Source organism: Macaca nemestrina, chromosome 10 (genome assembly GCF_043159975.1).
Source record: "Macaca nemestrina isolate mMacNem1 chromosome 10, mMacNem.hap1, whole genome shotgun sequence".
Taxonomy (NCBI): Eukaryota; Metazoa; Chordata; class Mammalia; order Primates; family Cercopithecidae; genus Macaca; species Macaca nemestrina.
In genome coordinates, this window is record NC_092134.1 from 117,136,534 (window position 1) to 117,161,492 (window position 24,959).

Sequence of the window (24,959 nt, forward strand, 5' to 3'; positions counted from 1 at the left end):
TTAAAGTTGGTTGAAACATTGTTACTGATCTTAAAGCACTACCTTCCAGTTATTCTGAGATACTTTTTCAGTCTAAGATCTGATACTCCTATTCCTGGTTTGTTGAGAGTTTTTGTCATGAATAGATGTTGGATTTTTGTCAATTGCTTTTTCTGAATCTCTTGACATGATTATGTGGTTTTATACTTTATTACATTATTAATGAATGAATTTTATCAATTTATTTTTGGATGTTAAATCAACCTTACTTTCCTAAGCTAAATCCTACTTGGTCATTGTGAATAATCCATTTTTTTTTTAATCTCTTGCTGTATTCAGTTTGCTAATGTTTTAATAAGTTTTGTGTCACTGTTCATGAAATATATTGATCTAGTTTTCTTTTTTCTTTTTCTTCCTTTTTTTTTTTTTTTTTTTTTTTTACATCTCCCTCCTCTTCCTCCTGATCTAGTTTTCTAATACAGCTGCACTCCAACTTACAATGGTCCTACTTAGGATTTTTTGACTGTATGATGGTGTGAAAACAATATGAGTTCAGTAGAAACTTACTTTGAGTACACATACCATTCTGTTTTTATACTTTTAGTACGTATTCAATAAACTATGTGATATAATCAATATTTTATTATAAAATAATACAGTTTTAGATGATTCTGCCCCACCATAGGCTAATGTAACTGTTCCGAGCACATTTTAAGATAGGATAAGCTAAGCTATGATGGATGTTTGGTAGGTTAGGTATATTAAATGCATTTTCACCTTAAGGATATTTTCAACTTAGGAAGAGTTTATTGACTTGTAACCCCATCACAAGTTGAGGAACACTATGTATCTAACTCTATGATTTAGTAAATTCTTCAGACTGCCAAAATCCTATAATCTAAAGTTAGACAAGATCTTAAATCAGGTTTTATCGTCCATCTTGTAGTCATGATCATTCTCACTATTAGGGAATTCTTAACTTTTGCATTTGAATCACTGAGGTGTTATTTAAAATACACATATGGAATCTAATCCCCAGAGACTCTGAGGAGATCTGGTGAGCGATTCTGATGTCCGCCCACATTCAAGAACCTTAGCACAAAAGCCCTGCCAAGTGGTTCTCTTTCACTATACACTCTATCAACTTATGTACTTGAACATACTTTGGACCTCAAAAATCAGTAAGTTTTAAAAATCGACTTCCTAAGTTGTGAGGTAAGAGTTGAAGGAAATAAGGAACATCGTTTGGGGAGTCAACATTATTTATATTTGGTGGTACATTTATATCAACTATCATTTTCTAATTAATGGTATAGGCAGAATAAACCATCACTTGTGATTCAGAAAGAAACATGATACAAATAACATTCAGTAATGTATATGGATTTAAATAGTTCTGCCCCCCACAGATGTTACACAATTTATGTTGGTAATGATCATTCATTAGGTTTTCATGGTGGCTACATTTGATATGTGAAGTACTGGCTGGAAGACTGGTGCTAGTAGCTCCAGGTTTGCTGGGATTCTTTCATCAGAGATGACTAGCTTTTGCTTGTGTTTTTATGTTACTTGTTTTTATGATGGGTATATCCTGTCATTGTCTTCACAGAATAATTACAAGCTCAACTCTGTGTCAGTTATGTTCTTGTTTTTTTATTTTGTTTTGTTTTGTTTTGTTTTATTTTTTGGTCTTGTCTTGCTTTTGGCTGACTTCTATATGTTTTTCTTTCATGTCCTTTTCATAGTTAGATTAACTGGGTCTTACGTCCAAAAGATATTTTGATTTCTTTGAATGAATAAATCTATGTTAGGCTACTGTATTAAGTTTTATAAATACCTAGTTGATCACTTGTGTCCGGTCTCTATTCCCTGGTATGGTAGTCACTGTGTGTATGGAACATTGAGGATTCTATAATGGACACAATTGTTTTGGGCCCCAGCCCAGACTCAAATCTAAATGTGTAGAGCCAGGATCAGAGACTCTGCATTCAACAAACGCTCCAGAGATTTCATAACCACTTTTAAAGGAATCACCATCCCAAACCTTGTTAAGGAATGAAATATATGTCTGCCAGTAATTTCAGTGCTTTAAATCATTGAAAGTTGAACTTTTAATGGCACCAAAGTGGAAATATTTATGTAATTGAAAACTAAACTTTGTCCTAATGGCAGTGATGAGTTCACTTCCATAGGCCCTGATACAACAGTCTAATATTATTGTTTTTCACACTAAATAAGATTCAGTCGCTGCCATATAATTAGGGAGTGGCTCTGCTACTGGAGTTAAAATATTTCATTATTTTTGCCAAGCTCTGCCTCTTTACATATTTTATAGTTAACTGATCCTTCATTTTTATTTTATTTTATTTTATTTATTTTTGAGACAGAGAGTCACTGAGTTGCTCAGGCTGGAGTGCAATGGTACAATCTTGGCTCATTGCAACCTCTGCTTCCCGGGTTCAAGTATTTCTCCTGCCTCAGCCTCCTAAGTAGCTAGGACTACAGATGCATGCCACCATGCCCAGCTAATTTTTGTACTTTTAGTAGAGACGGGGTTTCACCGTGTTGGCCAGTCTGGTCTCGAACTCCTGACCTCAGGTAATCTGCCCACCTTGGCCTCCCAAAGTGCTAGATTACAGGCATGAGCCACCATGCTCGGCCCCCTTCATCTTTAATAATCTTCATAGATACATACTTGTACCAATGTTTTTGTGCAGTTCCTCATGATCAATAATTAAAACAATTACTAAAATCCTTATAGATTTATGATGATAATAAACAGAAGTGTATATTACTGAAACATGTTTAATTAACTGTTCATATATAACCAGTGAGTAGGGATTGTCAATTAAAAATGCCAGGTTACCAGTGCGTGGAAAGTTGAAGAAAAAAACAACCTGAAATTCAGAATACTCCAAAATCTGAAACTTTTTGAGCACTGACATGATGCTCAATGAAAATACTCATCGGAACATTTCAGATTTCATTTTTTCAGATTAGGGATGCTGAATTGGTAAGCGTAATGCAGATTAATCCGAAATCTGAAAAAAATCCTAAATCAAAAACAGTTTTGGTCAGAAGCTTTTTGAATAAGGGATAGTCCAAGCTTTTTGGACTGAAGCTTTTTGGATAAGGTATATCCTATAATACATAAATACATAATACAGGATAATAACTGACCTGAATGTATAGCATCAGTATGGTACACAAATATTTAAATCCATGTACTTTGTTGGTTGTTATATTATATAAACTTCTTGTAAAAAGTTTAGAGAGTAAAATCATTCACATTACCAAAAGATTTCTCATATTTATAAAAAGGATTATAGTAGCATTTAAATCAGTATCTCCTAAAGTATTTATTTATGGGTTGTTAAATCTAAAAGAGAAGCTACAGACTGGAGGGCTCTAAACTACTGCTGATTACATATCAGTTGGGAATTAAGAGAAAATCTCAGATCATAATATTTAAATAAAAAACATTTACATGAATGATTTCTAAATTTTCACTTTACTAGACAAGAAACTAAAATTACATGACTGTCATGTTCAATATTGGATACCTAACAGCACTACATCCAAAGAAGCCAGCTTTTACTGATTTTAACCTCGCTCTGTTTAGTAACTCCATGCAAGTACAGTGGTATAAACACATGTGTACACACAGACCCAGACCTTTATTTCCTCGGGGATTCTGGTACGTGTAGAGGTGCCTTGATCATAGTCAATAGCAGAAATATGCACAACCACAAGCTCTGAAATTCCATTTGATCGTTGCTCTTAGCCTTCCACTTTTTAGGCATATCTCAGTCCCATTTCATCCCACTCTCTCCATTTGGGAGGTGGTAGAGTGAGACAATACTAAACTATACCAGGGGTGAGAATACGTGTCTTTGAAAAAGGTAGCATCTGATGCTAGAGATAGCCCTGGAAACTGTCAGGAGTTAGCCCACCCAGCACCTGTGACCAGATCCCAGGCTATCCACCACAGATTTGCAAGCTACCTGCAGATTTGACTTTTTCAAACATACTCAAAGACAAGCTGACTTTGGCTAATGCAGAGGTTGATTAATTCCTCAAATTCAGTAAACTTTGTACTCCTATGCTTGGATTGTCCATAAGTACGTTTCTGGAGTTGAGCTCAACTAGAAAGAAGCTGTCTGCATTTAGTTAATACCAGCACTGGATGCGCACAATACAATTTGAATAATGTAGAGCAACATTTTAATCATCTCTCATAAGCAGTTCCCCCATTTGCAACTTCCTGGGAAATCTTTCATTATGAAATGTTCGTTAGAAGTCCCATTTTAAAACCCTGCTGCCATTTTGTGAGTGGGCAGAAGAAAGGCTGGAGATCAGGTTTGTCAGTCTCAAATGGTTCACTCCTTCATTTCTGGTTCACTCCACAGGGAACTTAAGGACATGTGCATTTCATAGACATGCCTTTCTTTTCCTTTTATCACCTTGTTTTAAATCTTAAGATTGCACATAGCATTCAGCCTGTAATCATATCAATTCCCATGAAAAAGATTTTCTTTATTAGTTGCCTCTATTTGTGCTTTTACATCTAATCATCTTTTTCCTTTACAATTAGTTTCTATGAACAGAAGAATCTGAAAGATTTAAAGACTAGTTAGCAAAGCAGCAATTTATAAATCATTAATTTGGGTACTGTCCATACCTTTAATGTGTTCTTTTTCATAGTCCTATTTGAAATACGTATACATATATATATTCCATTGTTTATAAACAATATTCAGTTTTATTTGCATAACTCAATATATTTTATATTAACAGCTCCCTTTTTAGTGTCTTGAGACATCGAGTCTGTGTTTAGAGATACAGCCCGTTTGCCTTGATTTTAGCCTGTTATAGTCAGCTTATTATTATCTGGCCACTCTTACCAATGAGTACCATCTTGAGGCTGTTCTTGCTCATTTCAGCTTTTACAGGGGATGTTTTTTACTCTTTGGAGTTTTGGTACATCAGGTTATTAATTATGCTCCTCATTCGTGGTACTTCCATCATGGAGCATATAAAGTCCCTCTCTTTGTTTTATTCTCTTCTGTCTTCATTCACCAGTCTCATTACCTCTCTCTCCACTAGAAATCATTCTCATGTATCAGATTAATATTACTTTGGCTTGTATGTGTTTTTAAAAATCTCATCGCTTTTTATACATGTAATTTTAATTTATGTAACTGAATTTGTCCTACAGATTTCATCGTGTTTCTTCCCTTTTCCTCCCAGCGCTGTGTGTTCCATTTCTATCCAGTCTACTATGTGTACATCAAGTCCGTCATTTCTGACTGCTGCATAGTTCATGATGTGAGGCATCTTCTACATTGTATCCCAATTCCCTAACTGGAATCCCAATTCCCTGCTGCCTCACACAATACTCCAGTGAACAGCTGGAAAATCATACAACCCAAGGAATTATTGAAAGTGATTATATCCCAGCAAAAGGCCCAGGCCCATCTTACACTTCCACCCCAGTAAGGTACTGCTACTTTTCAGGAATGGCCTGGTCTCCTTGGTGAAACTGGCATTTGGTCTGTTGTCATCACTGTCCCCTGGCATCTGAAGTGACCCCACATGTCAGGCACTGTGCTCAGTGCTTTCCATGCACTAACTCTGATAACAATCTTTTTTTTTTTTCTTTTTTTTGAGATAGGGTCTCGCTCTGTTGCCCAGGCTAGAGTGCAGTTGCATGATCTCAGCTTACTGCAACCTCCACCTCCTGAATTCAGGCGATTCTCCCGCCTTAGCCTCCCTAGTAGCTGGGACTACTGGCGTGCACCACTGCACTGGGCTAATTTTTGTATCTTTGGTAGAGACGGGGTTTTACCATGTTGGCCAGGCTGGTCTTGAACTCCTGACCTCAGGTGACCCACTCGGCCTCCCAAAGTGCTGGGATTGCAGGCATGAACCACTGAGCCCGGCCTGATAGCAATCTTGTCAGCAGGTGCTGCTGCACTATTTTAGGGATGTGGAATTGAGGTCCAAAGAGGTGAAATAAGAGCCTGTTATGCTCTTAACCTCCATCCTGCAACATCTCTTATATGTCAGTGCCTGTGTTAAGTCTAGGGATACTGTGCTGAGCAAAAGCTATCTTCTTGCTTTCACAGAGCTCAGTGTCTGGCAGGGAGTTAGACTTTTGTAATATAAACCCACTAAATGAGTGCATATTGGTGGCGGTCACTGCTGTGAAGAAGTGGAAGTGGTTAGCATGGAAACATAGCCCTGATAGGGGCGACTAAGTTCTTTCCCATCTCATTCTACTATGTCTACTTTCATCTCTACTTTTTTCTTTTCTAAGCTATCAGCTTTCTTGCTCTCAACTATATTTGATGTATTTAACCAGATTTTATATATTGTATTATGTATTTTATAACATGTATATATATCATATAACATATACATACATACATACAGCCAGTGAAATCTCAAGTTCAATTACAATGCTTCTAAGTTTAGGACATTCATTTTCATTTTGGCAGAGAAAATATCTGGTAAAAAATTCGAGTAGAACCAGAGGTATACAATAGATGGGAAGTTTCCTTTTCACTCTCACACTCTCCTTTCAATCCAGGGTTCTACAATTCACCTCCTTCCAAGCAATTCCTATTGCCACCTTTTCTTATACCCTTTCAGAAATACACACACACACACACACACACGCGCGCGCACACAGAGACACACACACACCCCCTTACATGTATTTGTACGTTATCTCTTTTTTTACAAAATTGGCAGTGATTCTTTGTCCTGTTTTTGCCACTACTCAAAAATTTTAAAACAAATACACACCCATAAACATACAATTTAAAGAAAAGAATGAAAGTGAAAATCTATGGACCCAGCACATCATTAAGATGAGAGCATGATGGGTACAATGGAAAGCCTTTGTGTACTTTTCTCCTTTGCCTCCCTTCCCTCTCCAATAGAGTCAACCATGTTGGGGGTTATAGCAGTTCCTTCTTTATGTCCCCCCATCCCCCATCTGGTATGGCATTCTATTTTACTATAGATGGATATTTTGGCAGACATATGTAGTTGCTTCTCTTTGGTGTTCACCTAGGGGTTGAATTGTTGGGTCACAGGGTGTGTGTATGTTTCGCTTTAGTAGATCCTGCTGTTGTAGGACTTTCTCCTTAGTTTAGCTAAAGATGGGGTCCTTGTCCCACGGCCATGAAAAATTAGGCTCGCAGCTAATTTGAAAGGTGAGAATAATGGAATCTATTGGGAAAAAAGGGACACAGGGATTCTCCACAAAGCCAGGGTCCTGCTAGTGTGCTTCTTGCCTTGCAGATTGTATCCCAGGTACCGCCCAGGAAGAGGAGGGGCCAGGCTCCTCCCCACTCTGAATGGTGTGAACGTCTGTGGCTCCCCAGTGTGCAGTCCTCCTGGTGTGCAGGCAGGTTGGAGTTTCTCTGGGGATCCCTTCCCACCTGGCTCTCTCACTGCCATACTCCCAAAGTGCTTATACCAGTTTACTCTCCCGTCAGTGGTGTATGTATTTGCTTCGTTTCTTTGCCAATACTGATCCTGTCTTACTAACTTTCTCATTCTGATGTGTACAGTCTTGTGTTATTTGTCGTTTTAATTTCCCTGAGAACAAATTATGTTGAGTACCTTTTCATATGTTTACTAGCTACAGAAGTCCTCTTGTGAAGTGCCTTTGCATGTCTTTTGTCTTTTAAATTTTTTGCATCTTTGTATATTCTAGATATAAATCCTTTGTCTGATATACGTATCACAAATAACTTCCTAGTCTGTGGCAAATGCTATGTTGGATAAATGTACTGCAAATAGCTTCCCAGTCTGTGGCTAGCTTCTGTGTCTGTGTCTTGCTTTGTTACTTTCTTTCTGATATCTTTTGAGGAACAGAAGTACTTAAATTTAATGTAGTTAAATTTTTATGTTTTATAATTTTTATGCATTTTAAAGAAATTTTTTGTTACTCCAAGGTCATACAGGTTAAAGAAATTCTTACTCCAAGAACATTCTTTTAAAGTTTTGCTTTTTTTCATTTAAATGAAATCCATATGAAAGTGAAATTTGTATCAAGTAACGGATTCAATTTCTTTTTTTTTCTACTTAGAGACCAAGTTGTCCCATCACCGTTTATTGAGTGGTCTATCCTTTCCTCTCTGATTACAGTGCCAGTTTTGATATGTCAAGTTTCCATAGATGAAGAGTATTTTGGGGCCTCTATCTGTGCCTTCCTTTTTAAAAAATATAAACAGTGGTGATACTGTGAACAATTTTGTTTGTATTGTTGTTTTTTGCACTTAAAATTTGTCTTGGAGATCTTTCCATTTTGGTACATATGGATATACCCCTATTTTTTTTTTTTCAATTTTTCTAGATGTGGGGTATCCATTGGACATATGTACCATACTGAATTTAATATAGAATGTATAAATTACAAGATGTAACATTATTTTATACACTGTAGTGGAGAATCAAACTGCCACACAGTACTTTCCTGATCATCCTGAGTGATTCATGACTTAGTTATACTAGCCTCTTGTTTCTTTGAGGTGTATGTTTTCTGAGGGAATCTGCCGTTTCTCCTGCCATCAGTTGCATTGCTTGGCTCGTGATAGGCATTTTTATTTTTGCATGTAACTTTGTAACAAATGCTAACACAGCTTTATCTTTCTTTTTCTTTTTGTTTTTTGAGATGGAGTCTTGCTTTGTTGCCCAGGCTGGAGTGCAGTGGTGCGATCTCAGTTCACTGCAACCTCTGTCTCCTGGGTTCAGGCGATTCTCCTGCCTCAGCCTCCCAAGTAGCTGGGACTACAGGCACGTGCCACCATGCTTGGCTACTTTTTGTATTTTTTGTAGAGACACAGTTTCACCATGTTGGTCAGGCTTGTCTCGAACTCCTGACCTCAGGTGATCTGCCCACCTCGGCCTCTCAAAGTGCTGGGATTACAGGCGTGAGCCACCAGCCAGCTTTATCTTTTTAAAGGCTTCTTCCTATTGTGGGTTTCATTAGAGGGCTTGTTTGTTGCTTTGCAAGAAAACATTGACTTGCTTTTGTTTAATAGTCTTATAAATATTTGTTTCACTAATGTCAAATACATGCCATGCTCCTGCTTTTGTGCTTTTCTGGGCAGTAACTTTTCTTCTCAGTGCTAAATCATAAGTTTTTAAAGACATTTAGTATGGCACACTCAACATGCGTCACCAATGCCCATAGCATTGGAAGTATCATCAGTATCAACAGCTGTGACCATGTTTGGCAATGACTGCTTTGCCGTAACTGCTGCTTAGCCAATAACAATTGTGGAATGCTGAGTCCAGATTTCAAACATGTTAAAAGTAAAAAATATATATATTTTAGAGTCTGTAAAACATGGTAGCATAAATTATATAACCAGTCTCTTACTGATCTTGATCAACCATATACCACAAATATAAGAACTGTTACTAGTAAATTGAGTAAAGCAGGAAAATTAAATTTGGTCTCTTGTTGATCAACCATTATATTGTTGATACAATTATATTTGGTGTATTTAACCAGATTTTATATATTATATATTTTATAACATGTATATGTATCATATAACATACACATATACATACATACACACAGCCAATATAATTTCACTCTCAGTCTCTTGTTAACCATTATATTGTTGATACAACAAATATGGCAACTGTTACTAATAAATTGAGTAAAGCAGGAAAATTAAATTTGGGAGCCTTAAAGATGTAGGCTTTCTTCAAGAAATTTATGTTATAGTTATATCCCCTGTTGCGCATGAAGACATACATTCAAAAATACTTATTGCAGCTCCCGCAATTTGCTGATAGGTTGGATGTGGGTGTGAGAGAAGAGATGCTGTTTTCCTTTTGGGGGATGGCAACTGGATAGTAATCAGTTACTAAGGTGGAGAAGAATGAGAAAGAAGGCTTTTTTGTTTGTTGGAGTGATATGGGTAGAATAAAGAGTTAAAACAGCCATGTCATGTAGGTAGGTACTATAGTTAGACGTGCAAGTCGATTATTCAGGGGAGAGTTTGGAATTTAAGGGATAGATTCTTGTCTTAGCATAAAAATGCCTTTGAAGGTGAGAGACTAGATTAAGTCTTTAAGGGGAAAACTGTAGATAGAGATTAAAAGAAAGCAAGGACTAACCCCTGGGGCAGGTCAGCATTTAGAAGAAAGGGAGTTTGTAAAATGCTAAGCTGTCTGAGAAGTAGCAGCCTGCAAGGTAGAAAGAAAAACAAGAGGTTTAGTAGACTGGAAGCCAAGTGAACCTGAAAACCACAGGCACCTGTGGCAAATCCTACTCATAGGACCAGTGAGATGAGGCTTGAGAATTGACTATTGGATTTGTCAGTGTGGAAGGCCTTGATGATCTTGATAAGCATGGGTTAGTAGGGTGGTGGGGTTGCAGTGTTTGGGATTTGAGAGAGAATGAGAGGATGGGTAGCTATAATGCTGAATATGTACAAATGTCAGGAGGAATTCTGCGCAGTGGGACAGAGAATGGATGCCTCTCTGGAATGGGACATATGCTAAATGGAGTGTGTGTCTTAGATGGGAGCTATTATGGCATATCTTTAAGCTAATAGTAATTAGCCAGAAGGAAGGGAAAACTGTTAAAATGTTCAAAGATTTCTCACACTCCTATCATAGTTCTCCTTCTGAGGGTGACCATGTAAGCAGGCAGTGACATGTGACTAAGGAGAGCAGCATCCACCCCCCACCTTGCAGAGTCACACACATACTGCTCCATTAACACCATAGTGTCTTGGTGTGAGCTCTTCGTTACCTGACTCAATATCTTCTTCCTCATCTTCTCAGCTGGGGTTGGATTTGCCTCTGTTAGGTACATCTTCATTGCAGATGTTAGCATCCTATGTGGTCTTATTTGTCTTTCTATTCTAGGGCCAGCACAGTGGGAGGCCTAGTCAACTGAACTAAACTGGATATAACCACAAGGTCAAAGTCAGGAGCCAGTGAGGAGATCTTGGTTTTGAGGTCATTCCTGGTGCAATAATAACCATCCTGTAGCATTTTCTTGTCACCTAGAGAAGGCATCAGCAAACTTTTTTTGTAATGGTCTTATAGTAAATATTTTTGGCTTTGTAGGCCATATAGCTATTCACTTCTGCTTTTATAGTACAAAAGCAGCCATGGACAATTCATAAATGAATGAACATGTTCCAGTAAAACCAATAAAAACAGGGAGCAGGCTGAAGTTTGCTGACTCCTGATCTGGAATCATTCCAGAAAGCAAAATAAAAGCATGGCTTTTATTTTCCCTTGAGACAAGGTCCTGCTCTGTCACCCAGGCTGGAGTGCAGTGGTGTCATCATAGTTTAGTACAACCTTGACCTGCTGGTCTCAAGCAATCCTCCCACTTCAGCCTCCTGAGTGTCTAGGACTACAGAAATGTGACACCGCACCTGGCTAATTTTTAAAGTTTTTGTATCGATGGGGTCTTGCTATGTTGCCAAGGCTCGTCTCAAACTCCTGGCCTCAAGTGATCCTCCTGCCCCAGGACTCCCAAAGTGCTGGAATTAAAGGCATGAGCCACTGTGCCCAGCCAAAGCATGGCCTTTCTAAGGGTGACTCATTGTAGCACCTCCCGAGTACTTTCCTATCAAGTATCCTTGATCACTTGTTTAATCATTCATTCTAAAATTCATATTTAGGATTGATTCCAAGTTTACCAACCTGTATTTCCCAGATAACTGGCATAATAATTCTTACCTTTTTCCCAAATGCTCATTTTCCACTCTTCAAATGTTGAGTGTTGACTGAAGTTCTGTGGTCATGTTTAGAGTCATTTTTATGCTCTTTGTATTGTACCTATGGAATTTATTTACCATTTCTGTTAGCAATGATTTCTTGCAAAAACAATAACACTTGTTACTTTTACGTGCTTGAAAATCAAGCCCTGGCGCTCTCTACGTATTATCTAGTGTAATCCTTATATTAACCCTGTGAGTAGTCATTATCACTTCTTTTACAGCGGAGAAAGTTAGAGAAGAGTATTAAGTGTTCTTTTAGTCTTTTCCACTTTGTCTTTAGTTTTCTCTTAGCTGTTCTTTTAAATTCTAAGATCATTCTTATCTAAAAGCTAAAAAGAATTGATCAGCCTTTTTATCAAGTGTTAAATTTATACCATCTTTTTCTTTGAACAGGGCTGGCAAATAAACCTGGATTTATCCCTTAGCCCTGTTATAGCAAGTCTCAGAAAATTTGGACTTCAGCTTCCCCAGTGAAACATTTTCTTTTTTTTTTTTGAGGCGGAGTCTCGCTCTGTCGCCCAGGCTGGAGTGCAGTGGCGCGATCTCGGCTCACTGCAAGCTCCGCCTCCCGGGTTCCCGCCATTCTCCTGCCTCAGCCTCCCGAGTAGCTGGGACTACAGGCGCCGCCACCACGCCCGGCTAATTTTTTTGTATTTTTAGTGGAGACGGGGTTTCATTGTGTTAGCCAGGATGGTCTCGATCTCCTGACCTCGTGATCCGCCCGTCTCGGCCTCCCAAAGTGCTGGGATTACAGGCTTGAGCCACCGCGCCCGGCCCAGTGAAACATTTTCAAATGCCTATGTCTGGATTGCCTGTTAGTCTATTGGCTAGCACTAAAGGAAATCAGGCGAGAGACAAAGGGACATTTTTGCGAGGGTGTCAGTCAATGCAACATGTTAGGACTAGCGTCAGATTTTTTTTTTAATGAAAATAATTGAAGTGTGGTAGAGGGTCCTTTAGGTTGTTCTGGCAATCCTAAATACTGTTAACTGAAGAATGATGGGGCTCATAAATTTGGAAAGGAGAGGCAGGGATAAAGAAAACAGGAATTTATGCTGAGCAGGGTGGCTAAGTATGTATTTTTAACTATAGGAGAAGCTATTAGTATTCATGAAGGGGTGGCACACACATACGTAGTAGGCTACCGTGTATGCAACATGCATCCCAAGTCCACTTTGGGGTGGAGCCTTAACATTTAAATGTATTACAGTTAGGGCCTATACATCAAAAGGTGAAGCAGAGGACACAAAGGCCCTCTTCTGTGTGCAGCCTCCGTAGACTGGCCAGAACCACTCCATGGTCAGAGGTCTCTTATCAGGAAAGAATTCTTGTTATTGTGTTGAAACTGCAAAAGGGAGGGGCAGTGTCAGGCAGGTGGTTGATACCGGTCTTTCAGAAGCACTGGTTTCTGTTTAACTTTTAGGGAAGAAAGTTTAATTAGAGTGTTACTGGAAAGGGATCCCAGTCTAGACTCCAAGAGAGGATTCTTGGATCTCGCACAAGAAAGAATTCAGGGTGAGTCCACAGAGTAAGACAAAATCAAGTTTATTAGAGAAGTAAAGAAAGAAAAGAATGTCTACTCGGTAAGCAGAGCAGCACTGAAGGCTTCTGGTTGGCTATTTTTATGGTTATTTCTTGATGATATGCTAAGCAAGGGTAGATTATTCATTAGTTTTCCTGGAAAAGGGTGGGGAGTTCCCAGAACTGGGGGTTTCTCTTTCTTTTAGACCATATAGGGTAAGTTCTAGATGTTGCCATGGCATTTGTAAACTATCGTGGCACTGGTGAGAGTGTCTTTTAGCATGCTAATGCATTATAAATAGCATAAGATAAGCTGTGAGGATGACCAGAGTTCACTTTCCTCACCATCTTGGTTTTGTGGAGTTTTGTCTGGCTTCTTTACTGTATCCTGTTTTTTCAGTGGGTTCTTTGTGACCTGTATCTTGTGATATCCTATCTCATCCTGTAAGAATGCCTGACCTCTTATGAATGGAGCACAACTGATCTCAGCTCATTTTGTCCAGTCCCTATTCAAGATGGAGTTGCTCTGGTTTAAATGGTCCTGACATATTTCCCCCAGTACCTCCAAAGGGACCCTTAATCCTAAAGTTTGCAGATGGATGAAGATCCAACTTCTGTAGCTTCTTCTGGCTGAATCCAGGTGATGATATTTTTGCCTAACTATTCAGGGTAGAGAGGAGCTCAGTCAGAAAGCATCAGTATGGTCAAGACCATTCCTAACACTCGAGTTCTCACAAAAGGTGATATCTGGAAGATTAATAAGTGTTCAAATTTAAGAAAACGTTGAGTAATCTTATCCTGTATTGCCACACAAAGAGTACAAGAGCAACATATTCTACAACACTAAAGCAAAGTAAGTATAATTATCCCAGGTAAACTAAATAATAAGCCTTTCCATGAACTAGGCAGTTGTTGGAACCAAGCTGATTTGGGGTTGCTAGCCAATTCCAACACATGTTCAGAATTAAAATACTGATCCAGACATTTATGTTACCCTTCTGTTTCTTCTGAGCAGCAGCTGGAGATCACTGGTTGGCTTATAGGAACAAACAGGGTCAATCTAAATGGCAGAAAAAAACTCAAAACAATGAATGGGACTAGAATTGAATAACAAGTATACCATAGTTTCTGAAACATAATTTTTTTCTCTCCAGTCTCCCATTTCTGTTGAAAACAAATCATGGTAGGACTGATTTGTTTGCACAGTAAGCTTTAGTCTTATTATGCTTGGCCTAGTTATCTGTATAAAGCATAGCAATAATAATTATTTGCCATATAGGCTTTTAAAAAATTGACTTTGATGTAACTTTGTTCCATAAGAAATCTCAGATTAGACTTTCTAAAGCCTTGAGCTGAGACACAGATTTATCTGTACGTGCAAATACTCGTATGAGTTGTGTGATTTTTCTTCTTGAGATCCCAAGATAACTGGAGCTCCTAGGCCTGTCAGAAAGTGACATTCTTTACTTACCACAGGTCAGGAACCCTGTAAAGGAATTGAATAGACAAGGTATGAGACCAGCTTTTCCCGGAGGCTTTTATCGGCTCTGTAAGTCAACTTTGATTCCTTAAAGCAATCTGTTTATATTTGAAAGAATGCCATTCTAGTCAAAGCCCTGGTAAAACAGGCAGTGTCTCTGATTATGTCCTGTTACAAAGGAAAACAGATTTTTATTACACATATGCAAATTACTATGTTGCCATAAGTTAAGAATACTCACAAATAGTTTTCAAATTCTTAAGAAATCAGGTAGAAAGAAATGTGCTCCAAAGTTTGTTCATAGGAGTATAATTTACTCAATTTTTAAAAACTGTCCGTAGCTCATAAATGAAAAATGAAACAAAGGATCAGCAACACTTTAAGCAAAAAGTCACTAGAAGGTTATTTTGTTCTTTTCTTAATTTATTCCATGCTCTTAATTCCTGTTTGCTCAATATTTATGAACATGTTAGTTTCCCAAGGGAGACTCTTGAAAGTTTTTTTCCTCTCTATTTTAATGGCACACTTTCAAAAATTTTCAGAAACCTGCATTTAAGAGTCCTCTATCTGATTATAAACCATCTTTTAAAGAGAATCAAAACAAGACAACAATTTTCTGTGGATAACATAAAGTCTTAGGGAAGCCATGGTTAAAGACACAATTGACTAGAAATTTTGGTTACTTCTGTGGCATACAACAATTTTACATAACAATTATTACTGATAACATATACTAAGTCATATCAGAATTTAGGAGTTTCCCATAATTTTGGAGGACATACCAATAACATATTTATACAAATATAGCCCAAAGAAAGCTAAACACCATTTCATATTTGACAATGCTTCCTGTATGATTTTAACATACCAAATACACCAAATATGTTATTCTTGGACTTTAGGAAACCCCATATCTAATGTAGTGACCAGATCAGAAAAAAGCATAATGTAGACTTTGATTTTGGAAAGTTTGTCAAATATCACAGATTTAAAACACTTGATATTATAAAATTGAATCCCAGGTCACTGTAAGTCATTTATTTAGCCAAAATGATAACACAAAGCTTTTCAAAAAGCAAAATCCTTTACTCATTGATAGAGGGAAGACAGCTTTCCAAACAGTGTCTCACTTTTTCTTTTTTTTCTTTTAGTTTAATTCAAAAGGCAAACAAAAATCTTCCATTATCTTTTAATATTACACAAAAATTTTGTTTAAGAGAGAAAGCCAAATTTCATCTTTGTATTAATAAATGTCAAATCCGATTCTTAAGAAAACATTGTAGACAAATCTATTCAATCTTAATCAGTTTTACCATGAGGTAAGATTCTCACAAACCTTTTGTAGTCCTTTACAATTTTTGTTTGTTGTTGTTAAAGAGCAGATTAATGCTCTAAGAAAACCCTGTTGTGCTTTTATTCCAATGTTCTATTTATGGAAAAACTGAATAATACCCTTTAACTTTAGCTAATATTTTCACACAGAATTTCTTTTACAAGATTAATTTTCACAGACCTCCCACAACTTGCTTTATCCTATGTAACTTAAAACAATCCTTTAACTCTGTCAACTAGGCAATAAGACCACATTCCCATGCCTTCTTATAATCTTTTACCAACAACACATTCAATTTTCCTTACACGCCTTCCAGGTAACACTGTTTCTCTGGTAGCTTCAATTATATATGCTACAATGTTAACTGTTAGCAAATTTTATGTTTGGTGAAAAGTCTGATAAGTAAGTGGTTTTAATTATGTACCAGGTGTGGAGCCTAGGACACCAGACAGAAGTACAGATAAGGTCTGACTCTTTCCAGCATAGCTAGCGGGCATGGCCAACTCCACATGTCCCCAGGCCCTATCTAGAATCTAATGGCTCCAAAGTAGGTAAGTTGAACAATTTTTTAAAGAAGCATTTTATGGCATTGAAGCACTTAGCAAATCTAATTTAATCTGACCTAATTTAACCAGATGTCTAAATTTTGAAGATATTTTTATTTTACCAATAATATTTAAGACTCTCTTTATTTCCCAAAGATTATTAAAGTCCCATGACTTTTCTGACAAATATTCAATTTAAGTGCTTATTTTCCAAGCCAGTTAATTAGAGCTCTTTTATATACATATCACACATACAACACATATAAATACACAGACAAACAGAAGACCTAGTAGTTGTTGATTTTTTCATGTGCCAACTTTTAAGTATCTTAATTGGATTACTGGCTTCAGGGTGGAGCAACATGGGTACAGAGCCAGGAAAACATGCAGTTTCTAGGGCCTAATAAACAGGCACAGTTAGAAGGTAAAACAGATTCCCCATTACAGATCCCATTTTTATATTGGATTCTGGATTCCAAAAAGAGAGAATCAGCCCATCCCCTGTGGGAGTTTTGGAAGGTATAGAAGGACATTTCCATACCTTCTAGGTGGCCAAGAGCATGCTTCTGTGATCCAAACGCACACAGAGTGCGGTATTCTCCTGTAACTGCTCTTAGCCTTCCCTTAAGGTATATTTCCTACCTAGTTATTACACTCCAAGGCTAAAAGCTCTCCCATAATGCAAAGTAATTTCTGATACCCCTAAAAGTAAAAAGCATTAGGTAACACAATGCAAATCAGAGCAATGCCTTGGATTTTGAGAGGGATCTCTTCGTCTCCAGTTCCTGGGGTTGCATGAGGAAAACAGAAATTGTCCTCAAAACGGAGCCTATGATGCCTCCTCGGTTTTTTTGTAAGGAGTTCCATGCTGTTAGAAATGATCCTAGGTCCTCTCAATGTGGGCATCAAGAGTGGCAAGAAAACAAAATGAGAAAAACAATTCAGTTGACTGAGAAGGAAAAGCTTTTCTTTTTTCTAGAAAAAGATCCAAGAAGAGAAAAAAATATGTAAAAGCCTGCTAGATAGATAGATAGATAGGTAGATAGATAGATAGATAGATAGATAGATAGATAGATAGATAGACAGACAGATAGATAATCTTAGATATCACTTTTAATTAAGCTGACTTTTAACCAAATCTCTTATTACCAGACTCTAGCCAGGACAAACAGTCAATATTTCTGGCTTTTGAACTGTAACAAAAATAACCTCCCAGGTGAAACCAATAAGCCTTAATTAAGTTGATGATTTAACCACAGGTATGGGAGGTATTTTCAAAGAGGTGGTAAGCAGTTTTTACAAGATCTAGAACCTCCAAACATAGCTCAGAGGAAGGAAAATTCAAGACACGTAGTCACTAGTTGTTCATGGAGGCAAAGAGAATAAATGGCAAAGGTCACATAGATATCAAAACAGAAAGGACTCATTCCCAAAGCTAGGAATTGAGTCCAGGCCACCACTGTGAAATAGCAAAGCCTTAGCTACTTAGCTGCAGTACTGCACAGTCTCCATTGCTCCTCTGAGAAGGAGCCTAGAGCAGCCAGTTTTGAGCTTGCAAAGGCTTTTAACTGCTCAAGATAATTTTTAGGACTGACAGGAACCCCAAATTCACACCCTCTAGATGGCAGAGATCAGGAGAAAGTACCCCCACATGATTACAAGGTCAAGCTTTCAAGGACATAAAACAAGACGAGAGGGAAACTTCATCCAGTTTTTGTTTCAGGGACCTGCAGGAAAGTTTGTAACTGACCAGTTTGCTGGCCAGCTTGAAGAGCAGATTTGTAGGATAGCTAGGCCTGCGTTCTATCCTGTGGCTAGGGCTGCCATAATAGAATATTACAGACTAGGCAGCTTCAACCACAGGTGTTTATTTTCTCACTCTTCCAGAGTCTAGAAGTCCAAGATGAGGGTGCCTGCAAAGCTGATTTCGGGTAAGAGCTCTCCTCCCGGCTTGTAGATAGCCACCTTCTCCCTATGTCCTCACTGGGCCTTTCCTCTGTTTGGCCAAGGGAGCTCTCTCTGGTGTCTTTTCCTCTTCTTATAAGGATAGCAGGCCTATGGATTAAGGCCTCATTCTCATGATTTCATTTAAGTTTAATTACCTCTTTAAAGGCCTGATGTCCAAATTCAGTCAAATCGTGGGTTAGGATTTCAACACGGGAATTTTAGGGACACAATTCAATCCATAATAGGAGGGCATTGGAAGGAGAGTGTTCCAGGCAGAGAAGTAGTGCAGTAGAGCATATGGAAGTAGGAAAGTGAGGAGCAATGGAAGGGGTTCAGTATGGTTTGAGCGTGGGGTATGTAGAGGGTGAAGGCTGTTGTTACTAAACCAAACTGGGATTTTTCACCCAGTGTAGTAAGGTCTGTCATCCACACGGGGGTTTTACAGTGGGAGAAGGGAGGGTATTTATTTGCAGGCCAACAAGAAAACAGAATCAGGGAGCTCATGCCTAAGACCTAAACTCCCCAATGGCTTACATGTAAGGTGGGGAGGCAGAGGTTACAGCAAAGGCATCAATCAACACATGGAAGCCATATATTAGTTTGGCCTAAAAAGGTGGGATATCTTGAAGTAGGGGCTTACAGGTTACAGGTAAATCCAAAGATTTTCTGCTTTGTGCATTGATTAAGGAAGGGGATCTTTGTCTAAAGATGGGATCAGCAGGCCAGGCATAGTGGCTCATGCCTGTAATCTCCGCACTTTGAAAGGCTGAAGAAGGAGGGTAACTTGAGGCCAGGATTTCAACACCAGCCTAGGCAACATGGCAAGACTCTGTCTCTAAAAAAAAGAAAAGAGAAAAAGAAAAAAAATAAAGATGGAAAGGAATATTAGGTCTGGCCCATGGGTGGACTTCCTCCAGGCCTCTCAGAAAGAAATTTAAAACAAAGAATGGTGCCAGTCGTGGTGGTTCACACCGGTAATCCCAGCACTCTGGGACGCCGAGGTGGGCGGATCACTTGAGGTCAGGAATTTGAGACCAGCCTGGCCAACATGGTGAAACCCCATCTCTACTAAAAATACAAAAACTAACCGGGTGTGGTGGCGCGCCTGTAATCCCAGCTCCTCAAGAGGGTGAGGCAGGAGAATCGCTTGAACCTGGGAGGCGGAGGTTGCAGTGAGCCAAGATTGCGCCATTGCACTCCAGCCTGGGCAACAGAGCAAGGCTCGAGACTCCATTTAAAAAAAACGAAACAAAAAACAAAGAATGGTGATAATTCAGTTCTCAGTTCCTTTTCTTTTTCTTTTTCTTTCTTTTTTTTTTTTTTCTTTTCTTTTTTTTTTAAACTGCTCCTGTGGAGCCCGGCTACCTTATAGCCAGTGTGCCCAGAGTTGCCTCAGTTCCCTCATATCTGTGGTCTGGAGGATCCATTTGATGGAGATCCAGGTTCTGAAAAACAACTCTGGTACATCTGTTAAGATGTTACCTTTAGTTTCTGTAGGAAACCAAACATCTTCTGACTCTGACTTCCTTGGTGATTGTTTTAAGCTACTGTTACCCTTTTTTTCTTATCAAGTTGCTCATTTACTTCTCAAGGCTAGCCAGATGACTGGACTTTCTTTTGAAGGAACTCAAAATGTTCCTTTGTTTTATGCTCAGGGGCAGGGGGCACTCAGCAGGCCCCTAAGAGGTATCCCTGCTGTGTCTCACCATGGGTGAAGGCTCAGGGGGAAGAAAGCTAGACACCAGTTTGAACTCTCTTAAAATAAGGAGATCTTGGGTACTTTAGTAATATTTGTTTTCAAGCTTTAGTAAAGTATGAAATAACTGGATTAAGAGGAGAAGAACTAGAATTTAATAACCGTGAAACCTGGGCAAATTGTTTGTTCGAAGCCTCAGTTTCTTCAACTTAAAAATAGGAATTATAACTTTTTGAATTGTTCTGTTATATGAGATATCGACAGTAAAATACGTTGGAGCCAAAAAAGCAAAGCATACTATTGAGGGTTATTATTATTTTTTAATCTTTCAGCCAGCCAGCTATAGCAGCTTTTCCTATATAAACACAGTATGAATTCAGTGCTCTCGTTTTCCTGACCCTCACAGCTTTCAAACCCTGTATGGACCACTGAGTTCTCTCCCTTGCAGCACCCCTTAGTCCAACCTTCTTTACTATTTTCCCCTTTAACAATTTCACCCTCTTTCAAAAGAACTGGCAGTATTTTTTTTTAAAAAAAGAGAACAGGCTACTCTTCAAATTAAAAAAACAAAAATTGCGTTGCTTTAGGAAAAATGCTCTTCTGTCTTTTCCAATTATCTTATTTCTTCTGCCTCTCATCTGCCTTGCCTAGGCAGAATTATTCCCAAGCCTGCACATGCTCTTGCACTTCTCTGCCTTGTGGGCCAAAACATAGGCTAATAGTACTCTTCTCAGCTCACTGAGCTCTTTCCTGCCATCATTCAAATCACCTCTGAAATCCTGCCTTTCGATAAAGTAATTTCTGACTGACCCAGAGGGAAGTGATGATTTTCTCTGTGACCTGTCTTTTTGTTTTCCATCACACTCAGTGTCTTGTCCTTCCGTGCAAAATGTCCATGTATTTAAAATCCCTTGTATATGTATTTGCCATTTATTTGTGAGGTATAGCCCCTGAAGTAAAAAAAGTCTTTATTTTTTTTAACACATCAGCGTCTCAGTTTCAAAGTCAATGTGGTCTCTTGAGAAGTTAAACACGCTGCATTTGAAATTTTATATTTCTCATTTTTCATGTTTTTTTTTAAAAGCCCCTTTCAATTCCTCATGTATTTGAATATTCCAGGAAGCTAGTAAAAAGCCAAAGTGTTAAAGTGTTTATAAGGAAATATAACTCATCGAAACTGACTTACACAATTCATCAGCTGTTGTCATCCATATGTTCTCATTATTTATGTGGCTTTTGCTTTATTTAATCAGATGACTGAACTTATCATCGTGGAATTTTGCTAATAGTTGTTTAATATTATATAATAACATACTCTTGTGTGAAACAAGTTAATTGACTTTCTTTTTTTAATTTTAAAAAAATTTATGTGAGAGTCAGGAGTTACATGTGCAAGTTTGTTACATGGGTATATGTTGTGATACCGAGATTTTAGCTTCTAAGGATTTCATTGCCCAAGAAGTGAACATGGTACACTGTAGGTAGTTTTTCTAAACACTTTTCCCCTCCGCCTCTTTTGGAATCCCCAGTGTTTATTGTTCCCATCTTTGTGTCTATATGTACCTAATGCTCAGCTCTCATTTATAAGTGAGGACATGTGATATTTGGTTTTCTGCTTCTGTGTTAATTCATTTAGGATAGTAGACTCTAGCTGCATCTGTGTTGCTACAAATGACATGAGTTCATTCTTTTTTATGGCTACGTAATATTCCGTGGTTTATATGTATCACATTTTCTTTGTTCACTCCACCATTGATGGTCACCTGGGTTGATTCCATGTCTTTGTTATTATGGACAAGGCTGTGATAAACATATGAGTGGAGTTATCTTTTTTGTATAACAATTCATAGTAAAATGCTCTTAACAGCAGCACTAAATTGCTCTTAAAAAGCAATTTAGATTGCTTTTCAGGCTAGAAGGGATATTTGAAACATAGAAACAAATAATGACTCCTAAGCATAGAAACTGACCCAATCATAAAGCTCTCTTCCTCTCTTTCTGCCTTGTGTTAGACCTTATTTATTCCGTCTTAAAGCACTGTGACCATTTTCAGTGAAATCGCAGTTTCATTCATGAAAAGACAATGAATTGGTGTAAGTAATCATTTAAGGATGAAGGTGACTAGTCTGTGATCAACACCAGTACTTGAAGTACTTGTAAAACATGAATTGACTTGGTTAAATTGTAGAAAATAAAGTATTAGTACACATAAACACATTTTCTCTCAGCATTGAAAAATTCTAGCCTATAATTTACCTGCTTGCTAAGAATACAAATATTACTTAGAGGTTTATCAAGACCTTTTTCTAGAAATGGATTTAATGTACAGAATTACTCCGTTTTCTATCTGTGCTCTGTATACTACCACCTAGTGGAATAAAATGCAAATTTGCCTGTCAATATCAGAAGAAAATAAATAAAGTGAAATTTATTTCAGGAAAATATTTTCATAATGCATTATTGTTATTTCTTTTAGTATAATGTAGTTTGCATAAAATACATTAGTTCAGAGTGAAAAAAGTCCCAGCCATTTTTGCGATAGCTATTAAAATGCTATTAGCTTGTCCACAAATAAGCTATTCTATTCAGAAACTTAGAAGCTAGGTAAATTATTGAGACTATGCCAGCATATTATATCTCTAAATTACGTTGAGAAGCTTCTCTTAATTCCTCATCACTAGGGCAGATTAGTCCATTTTCACACCACTGTGAAGAACTACCTGAGACTGGGTAATTTATGAAGAGAAGAGGTTTAATTGACCCACAGTTTTGCAGGGTTACCATGACTGGGAGGCTTCAGGAAACTTACAGTCATAATAGAAGGTGAAAGGGAAGCAAGGACCTTCTCGTGGCAGCAGGGGAGAGAGAGAGCACAGGGGAAGTGCCACATGCTTTTAAACAATCAGATCTCATAGAACTCACTCACTGTCACCAGCACAGCAAGGAGGAAATTCACCCCCATAATCCTATCACCTCACACTGGGCCCCTCCTCCAATTTGACATGAGATTTGGGCAGGGACACAAATACAAACCATATCATAGGATTCGTTAAAGAATCTAACATATTCTGCTTCAAGGCACTCATGAAATGAAGGTGTCATTTCTTAACTGAGAGGTTAAATAAAAGTGCAGAGATGAGATGGTTCAGTTTTATCGTAGCTGGGAAGAAAAGCAGGTGTGTAGTATGCTTAGGTTTTTCCTCCCAAACAGTGAAACCAAAAAAGGCAAATGAAGCTTTAAGGCACTTATCCTTTATTGGTAGGATGGTCCTCCTTGAATCTTCAGCCTCCGTTAAGGAGCAAACACAAGCTAACAATCAAAACCTGTTGTTGCTTGCTGACGGATATCTCTGACATAGTCTTTTTTTTTTTGAGACGGAATCTCGCTCTGTCACCCAGGCTGGAGTGCAGTGGCCAGATCTCAGCTCACTGCAAGCTCCGCCTCCCGGGTTTATGCCATTCTCCTGCCTCAGCCTCCCGAGTAGCTGGGACTACAGGCGCCCGCCACCTCGCCCGGCTAGTTTTTTTTTTTTTTGTATTTTTTAGTAGAGACGGGGTTTCACCGTATTAGCCAGGATGGTCTCGATCTCCTGACTTCGTGATCCGCCCGTCTCGGCCTCCCAAAGTGCTGGGATTACAGGCTTGAGCCACTGCGCCCGGCAACCGCCGTAGGTTTGTTGTGGCCACCCAGGCCCTTTGGTTATCATGTTCCCATGGAATGCTAATGAAATTAGACTCCCGTTTCCTAAGGTGGCATGCCTTTCAGATAGCATTGGTGTGCGCTTGTGCAAACACATTTGTTTATGCTCATTAATATTTTACCTGCCTGATTTTGGTGGTCTGAGTGTTGAGCAGTGGGTGAGGGACTGTGGGGCAATGGATAGTAAGGGGAAGTTTAATTGAAGTTCAGATAAAAATATCCCTCAAGAAACATTACAAAGCCACAAAATCAGCGCAAGTTGAGTCTTTTCTATTGTAAAGATTCTCTTTCTTTTCCTGACAGATCCCCATTCCTATCCAGGTAGAACAGGCTCTAGTGAAGATTGGACACAAGTGGTTTATGGCCCAAAACTCTTAACCTAATAGTCCTGCCTTGTTTTTTTTACTTCGTGTGGTCTTGAATTGCTGAGGATAGCCCAGTGATCATTTCTATCTTAATATGTAGCCTTCAAAATGTTGGGTCTCTCGGTTTTCTTCCTTAATAAACAATGAACCCTAATTACTTATAACTGCTCTTGTGCTGGAGGAATTGGCATGATTTTGCATTGTGGGCTACTGGCTTTACAGTGTTTGTGGGAAAGACGGCCTTCTATCTTTGTTATTTATAAGTCATTCATTCCCTGTTTTTTTTTTTAATGATATTGTTAAATAAAAAACTTCAGCCAAATTAAATTTAAAAGGATTTAATTGACCAAAGAGCCATTCGCAACTTGGGCAGCCTTCCCAGCCAGAGTAGACCCTGTGGCTTCAGTGCAGCCTCGTGGTGGAAGAGGATTTATGGACAGAGAAAGGAAAGTGACATACAGAAAACAGAAATGAGGTTCAGAAACAGCTGGATTGGCTATAACTCAGTGTTTGCCTTATTTGAACAGTTGGCCACATTTGATTGGCCAAAACTCAGTGATTGGCACAAGAGTAGGCTACAGTCTGTTTATATGTCCATTTAGGTTATAGTTCATGA

The 24,959-nt window shown here is 38.4% G+C and overlaps 1 protein-coding gene across 5 annotated transcripts in view; it reads left to right on the forward strand.

The window, feature by feature from the left end:
- LOC105492127 (branched chain amino acid transaminase 1) overlaps window positions 1–24,959 on the forward strand; it is a 130,538-nt gene that overhangs the window by 71,579 nt on the left and 34,000 nt on the right. The window lies entirely within an intron of this gene.